Source organism: Pseudorca crassidens, chromosome 3 (assembly GCF_039906515.1).
Source record: "Pseudorca crassidens isolate mPseCra1 chromosome 3, mPseCra1.hap1, whole genome shotgun sequence".
In the NCBI taxonomy this organism is placed as follows: domain Eukaryota; kingdom Metazoa; phylum Chordata; class Mammalia; order Artiodactyla; family Delphinidae; genus Pseudorca; species Pseudorca crassidens.
The window spans coordinates 153,866,065-153,873,494 of NC_090298.1; the positions used below are offsets into that span (position 1 = coordinate 153,866,065).

The 7,430-nt window shown below is 38.4% G+C and overlaps 1 long non-coding RNA gene across 3 annotated transcripts in view; it reads left to right on the forward strand.

Annotated features, from left to right (window-relative positions):
* LOC137220895 (uncharacterized) overlaps window positions 1-7,147 on the forward strand; it is a 309,684-nt gene extending 302,537 nt beyond the window's left edge. For all 3 annotated transcript variants that reach the window (XR_010941832.1, XR_010941833.1, XR_010941834.1), the window contains one exon: window positions 6,948-7,147. This is a non-coding gene — a long non-coding RNA (uncharacterized lncRNA). The remainder of the gene's footprint in view (window positions 1-6,947) is intronic.
* The last annotated feature ends 283 nt before the right edge of the window (window positions 7,148-7,430 follow it).

Below are 7,430 nucleotides of genomic sequence, written 5' to 3' on the forward strand. Positions count from 1 at the left end.
GACACCAAAAGGAAGGTAGAGAAATCGCTTGCCTTATCATCTAATGTCTTTCCATTAGGGACCCAGTCAAGGAGTTTTAAAGACATTGACATTGACAGCAAATAGGCAGTTGATATTAAATCAGCTGAAAGCAATAATAAAGCATTCAGATTCCAAACAAGCTGGCAGTAACCTAATGGGACTAGGTTAATCATTTCATTTATCAATGTTTAAATTATTTTCCAGGAAAGCTCTTTAGGAGGTTGGAGGATAATATTGTTTTTGAAAAGATAATCATAAACTCTGGTATTTATTTGCACAACTCATTCCTAGGCTTGATGGAGCTCCCAAATTTATTACTGGACCTAGTATGAAAAAAGAGTCATGTCTTTTGTAGGAATGGCCAAGGGTTACATCTCGGAATAAGAATAAAAGGTTAATACTGAAGAGAAGTTGAAAACCATGCTGAAACATAGACCACCTTCCCAGAGAGATTCCAACAGGAATTTAAACTTCGGGTCAGTGTAGCATTTGGCTGATAAGGTATAGACTTGGTTTAATTTGATTAGAAATAGATGAGTACAAAAATGCTAAAACATACCTCAGTATAGCATTAAATTAAGTGCTGGGAGCCAGTTCTCAAAAAATATATACAACCCCCACTGAAAAAAAGGTAAAAATATACTACATATGCCTTTGGTTTTATTCATGCCACGTGAATAGCAATAATGCACTAAAGACAGTGGAGGTACTTTAACATCTTTTTCATTATAGTAATCAGCATTTGATTAAATTGTCTTTTGCATCCTGTTCTAAGAAAATGTTCATGATATGTTCCAAGTATGAGGCACATACCAGTACTGAAGAAATAACATCTTTCTTTAATTTTTCTTCCTTGGAAAACCACTATACTCTGCATTCAGTAATTCCTTAACAAATATTATAGACATTCTTGTAGAAGATAGGAATCTAACAATAAACATGATATACAAGTTTCCTATCCCCAATCCAATCTATATTGTTATAGTGACAAAAAGACAATAAGCAAGTAATCTAGATAATTTCAGATAGGAGTAAGAACCATCAAAAACATAAACCTTTACCTGGGGTATAAAGTTACCTTAGATTGATCAGTTAAAAACATTTCAAAAGCTAACATTTGAGCTGAAACCCAAGTAAGAAGGAGTTACCTCTGTGATGACTGGGTGAAGGAAGAAAATTTCTTGTAGAGGAAAGTGAGCGAAGTCAGAAGGGACTTAAGTTTTGAGGCTATGGTAATAGTATAAGAGACTCGAGAGATAGGCAAGTCCAGTTCATGTAGAATCTTCCAAAAGAGGATAAGGAGACTATACTTGATTCTTAGCATAATTTATCTACTTCATGATAGTCCTCTCCTTTCTTTAAAATAGAAATAGCAAAACAAAGGGCCTATGTTGTTCCTAGAAGGGTTGCGTCAGGTTGTATTTTCAACTGAGAGAATTAGGAACACCCACATGTTTGGTACATCACTGGTCCTAGCTACCATGGCTGCATCTTGTTACAACCTATATCACATCACAGAGTAATATGCCATTATATTATATATATATTATATATATATATTATAGGATAGTATCGATGACACAACTTAATCATCAGTCAACAGCCATCAGTTGTTTACATTGATTGGCAATATTTATCTCTTTCAGATTTTTAACCATTTATCCAAAGTTGCTTAAGACTGGCAAATAAAGGCTAACTCATGGAACGTTGGGAGAACTTTCTGCTCCATTAAAATTTTGAGAAAGAAATTTTTGGATTCTGGAAATTTCTAGAAAATTCCTCAGAATTATTTTCATTTCCATACTTCACTTCAGGGTTCTTTCCTAACTTTCTCAGATGGATTGAGAAATAAAAGAGGGAATCCTGAGACCTTTTCTCAGAAGTCTGCAGAAAGCCACTTCAAGCCCTCTTTCTTTCTGAATGCCATGTTTTCCAGCATCTAGTCCCAGCATAGAGCTTGTGTACAGATAGTATCAGTAAATGACAAATTCTAATATCTTGGACACCCCTTAAAAAGGATAGGTTGCCCCTGGCAAAACCAACCAATCAGCATACTTTGTAATGCTTCCTTAGCTGCTTAGTATGGGGAAGTCAAGTCATTGTTAACATGTTCTTTTGAAGTGATGATTTATGTGGTGTATTGTCAGGGTTTGAATGCTCAAAGGTAATGAGTTTTGTTTCTTTTGTTGCCTTTGCTTGAAGTAATGCAAAAACTAGTTGGTGTTGGCTGCACGGCTTGAGCTGCTCACCCAGTAGAGAAAAATTAAATGTTTAAAGTATTGGGTTGGTCAGTAGTGCTTTTAAAATATGTGTAAGTGATTGGCTCTGCCTCTATCCAAGGGAATAACATTTGACTTTAAATGAAAAGTCCAGTGGTTGTATTGGCTAAGGCTATAGCACCCCATGGAAATCCTTACTAGTGCCTTTGACAGAGATTTTCATGCCATTCAGTGTGGTCTGTTCCCCTATTATCCAGACTAGAAAGATGACCTATCCTGCATTTGGGAGCCATACAGGGTTTCTAAATCCTCTTCAAGTGGTATGCAGAGAGCAGGAGGATTAGGATGGTGCTACATGCTAAAACACTTGCTTCCCTGAGTGGGTGGGGCTTAGAGGTAGTAGGTGCTGACAGAGGCAGTATTTGTACTTGAATATGCATTACTGTCCATGAACCATGACCCAGTAATGCTGGCATGTAGGAGGGGAACCTAAGGGATTAAGTGCAGGGAATTATACCTTGATAATTCTCTTTGGAGGGAAACCTAATATATGGGATTCCTTGCTGTCTTTGCCCAAGAAGGGATGCCAGGCTTATAGGAAAGCTAGTTTTACTAGTAGAAGTAGGTAGTTTCCCAGTAGCCTAACCTGGTAGCTTGGGCAAACCAAGTTATGCCCTCAACATTCCTAGGCTCTTTAAGTAATATCTATGTAATTATATCTGTAGTTAGAGGGAGAGAGATAGAAAGGCAACAGCCCATCTCTCTTTAGTCCTCCAATTTGAACACACTCCTTCTAGGTATGTGGCTGGTAATGAAAGCAGTAATTCCCCAGTTGGAATAGCTGAGATTTTGTTCCAGGGAAAATGAAGAAGTAGAGTTGTGTCTAGATGAGTAATGGCAATATGTGTTCTTAATTTTTTTGGTATATATTTCTTTTGCAGTTTTCCTAAAATGAGCATGAATTATGATTCAAATGAGACAAGCGTTATATTTAAAATTATGTTCAGCATTTTCCAGCAACAAATTTCAGCACTTGTTTCTTACGCTACTCCCTTTCCCAAAGGATTGAGCCCAGGCGGAATGCAAGAATTTTAGTACCTTATCTACTCATTTCAAAAGCAGCAGCTATTATAAGAACTTTCTACTCCCTTAAACACCTAATCCCCTGTGACACATTCCATTTATCCTTCTTTTGTGGAGACTACAACTTTAGCTGCCCCATGTGGTGAGATGCGCTGATTTTATTTCATTGCCCTGGATTGCTGCTTTCAAATTGCTGGAAAAATGAACTTATGCTATGCCGATCAGTTTGTCGTATTCCTCCTTTCCCAAGTTACTGTTCTAAAGTACCATCCAGTGTCTGAGATAATTCTTTATCTACTCAATATAGTTCTTGTCTTTTACCTTGTACCTGCCAACCACTTTATATTGGTAATTTGTGCAGGTCTATGCTAAGAGCTTCTTTGAAGAGAAAGTAAATTATGACTGCTTTGAACTCCTTCTAATCAAAACCTGCTGTTTGAAATTCTGACTGTGATTTTGCTTCTGCTAAACCATGGACAGTTTTGGCATAGTTATTTTTATTCTTTCCAGCTAATGAAAATCTGAGAATAAAGAAATGATCTTTTGGTTTTACATTTCTAAAGGTGCATTTGTTTAACTGGCAAAATTATCACAGAGTTTTGGAAAGTCAGATTTGGAAGGGACCTCAAAGACCATCTGGTCCAACCTTCTTATTTGTTAGGTTGAGAAAAACCAGCATCAGACCTCAAACATACAGTAACCAAACTGAAACTAGAATCCATATCTCAGGTCTCCAAGCTCAGTACCTTTTTCCCCCCACTATATCTGATCTGTTATAATTTACTCTCAGTGGAAAATGTAATTTCTTTTCCTAATTTCCAAAAAAGAGAAATGTAAGGAATGCAATCTTGATTCATCAGAGGGGCTTTAGTTGCAAAGGACAGAAACTAACTCTGGCCAATTTAGAAATTTTCTGAAAGGTCATAAGAGGCTCACTTAATTCCTTAGCACAGGTTTTCAGAGTGGGGAGTGATTAGGGTAACTGAGGGAGAAGCAGCATGTTCACTGACAAAGATGGCTTCAGTGTTCTTCTCACCATCACTAAACATAGACAGTTTTCTTTCTGACTATAGGCCCCTGAGATTCCTTTCCTTAGAGTATTTACTTTAGAAACCTTGCAACTATAAAATCTCTCTCAGCCCCTTAGAGATATAAATCTTTTCCCAGTCTCCTGCCGGTTTTACAACCCAAGAATGTCTTCCTTAAGAACCTAGGAGCCATTCCTTTGAATAGTAACCATCAAAAAAGATAGAGCCTCTATCTCACAGTCTCTGTGGAACAGTCAGAGCCTTACTTCAATAAATGTCAATTATTAAATACAGATGGTCTTCAAGATTTGTTCAGTGCCTGAGTGATGTCCGGAAGCCAGCCACTTTCTATCCTTTTGTTCTACTATCCTTGACCTTTTTTTTTTCATCCTGAAACAACTAATGGCTGTGGAATGGCTGCCAAAGGTCCATGTATCACTTCTGTTCAAAAGTAGGAAGCAGGAGAGAAGTAGGGCAGCTTGAGAACTACTTCTTTCCTTTTATCTGGGAAGGATAGATTGTTGCTCCAGAAGCCCCCAGCATATCTCCCCTTATGCTTTATTCACTAGACATAGTTCACATGCTGCTAATTAGTGGCAAAGGCAATGGAATTAGAAAAAAAAAAGAGATTTATCCCCTAACAATGGATGAGAAAAATAAATATTCATCCCCCCCGCCACCCTCAGGGTTGGAAGAGAAGCCTACTTTCCTCAAGTACATTGCTAGCGATCTGATACCCAGACAAGAGCATGTCACTATTAGCCAGGGAGAATGGTGAAAAGGCAGTTATGTAGGGAGTCAACAGTGTGTGCTACAACCAACCTTGGGAGGCTCTGAGTGTGTAGAGTTATGTGGGGTTAGATCTGGGTGAAGAGCAGAAGTCTGGAGCAAGGACTCCCAAGAGGAACAGACAGAGATAGAAATTGCAGTAGATACAAGAAGCCCTGTAAGATGAGTGATAAAGAGGACTGTAGAGATTTCAAAAAAGCCCTAGAAGACTCAAAAATATTACTGGTCTAAAGGGTAATTGAAATAAGTTTCTGGCGGGAAGTTTGCCAGCATATGTTAAATGCATTAAATTTTCATACAGTTTTTGACTGTTGAGAAACTCTACTTTTAAGAGTTTACACTAGGGAAACAACCAGCTCTGCACGCAAAGATTTACATATTAGCATGTTTATCATAGCGTCATTTATAGTTATGTGGGCCTGGAAACAGGTAAAATGTACCATGGTAGGGACTTATGCAAATAAATCAAAAGTTCATATTTTTGAAGAATATTTAATGATTTGAAGTATAGTAAATGCTTCTGAGGAAAAAAGCAGTTTTCCAAAAAGGTTATGTGTGGGTGGGGGGAAAACGCAACATAATCAGGATCATCAGTCTTACATGGTAGACTTGCTGCAGATTTTTTATGTTATTCTTTATATTTGGGGATCGTTTCCAAAATTTATACAGTACCTATGAAATAAATTCTGTGAAAGACAGCCCTTAGTTTTGCCTAGGGTAGAACTGGAACCTGATGTTTATTTCAGATGCAGAATCTGTGGTCGGCCAGCCACGCTTGTTTCACTTCCCACGCAGAATTTAAGTTCCATGTAAAAACAGCTCACTTATAGCTCACAGTCTGTGGGTGAGGGAGCTGAAGCCAGAGAGGCCAAGTAACATGTTCACAGTGCTGAGAAGCGGCATCATCGCTTCTCACCGGGAAGAGTATTGCTAAGCTAGGCCTCCTTGTTCATTCTGTCCCACCTACTGTTAGTTCCCCATCCAGCAGTGAGTTTGAACTTAAAAATCTAAGTCAGGTGATGACACACACACTTACTCAAACTTCCTAGAGGCTTCTGATCACACTCAGTAACACCCATATCCCGTGAGCCTCTCTCTTGCTGTCTTGCCTACCTCATCCTCTGCATGGCTAATTTAGTCGTTACAATGGTTATCTCTTGTCCCTTAGACCCACCAAGACTGACCCTCTTGAGAACATTTGTGCTGGCTGCTCTCTCTTCTGGGAATACTCTTCTGTTAGGTCTTTAAATGGCTTACTTCCTCATCTTCATTCATTTCTGTCATTCAGATGCTTTCTCCTTGAAGAAGCCTTCCCTAATCACTACATCTTATAGTCCCCCCTCTCTCCATCACCCCCCATTTTTTATTTTGGATCTATGTAACTCTTCTTTATAAAAGGAAATACTCTATTCTGTTTGTTTGCCATTTATTTGTCTGTCTTCCCTACTGGAATGTAAGCCCCGTAAGGGTAGAGATTTTGTCTTGCTTCCTGCTGTACGCCTAGTGCCTAGAAAAATGACTGGCACATAGTATGAGCTCAATAAAATCTGTTGAATAAATGTATCAATAACAGCCCATGCTGTCTCACCTCAAATCACATGCTATTTTTATTATACCTTAATCAGAGTATTTGTATGGTTATAGATCATTTTAGACATGTATCAATTAATTAGTGATTAGAACATGTTTTTCATAATTCTTTCATAATTCTTCATAAAAACTAGAACATCAAACTGTATTTCTTTTTTTCTTTTTTTTTTTTTTGCGGTATGCGGGCCTCTCACTGTTGTGGCCTCTCCCGTTGCAGAGCATAGGCTCCGGATGCGCAGGCTCAGCGGCCATGGCTCACGGGCCTAGCCACTCCGCGGCATGTGGGATCTTCCCGGACCGGGGCACGAACCCGTGTCGCCTGCATCGGCAGGCGGACTCTCAACCACTGCGCCACCAGGGAAGCCCCCAAACTGTATTTCTTAAGCAGCTGTACCTCTGGAAAGAAGAAAGTAAAGATTCATGTATGTTAATATTCTAATTATTTTCAGAGTTTACTTCAAGAGGAGGGAACATTATACTGACCAGAAATTCAGTTTAACTTGTCTATGAAGATTTATCACAATTAAGTTTTTCCTACTGCTTAAGCCCTGCTATTAATTAAAACAGGTGATTATGTTATAAACTATTTATAATGTGTTATAGCTATTAATAAGCTGTAAGTATTTAAAGCATCATTAGTATGAAAGTGCTTAGAGATAGAAAAGTTTACTGTGTCATTACAGTAAATTATGCAGTCCTT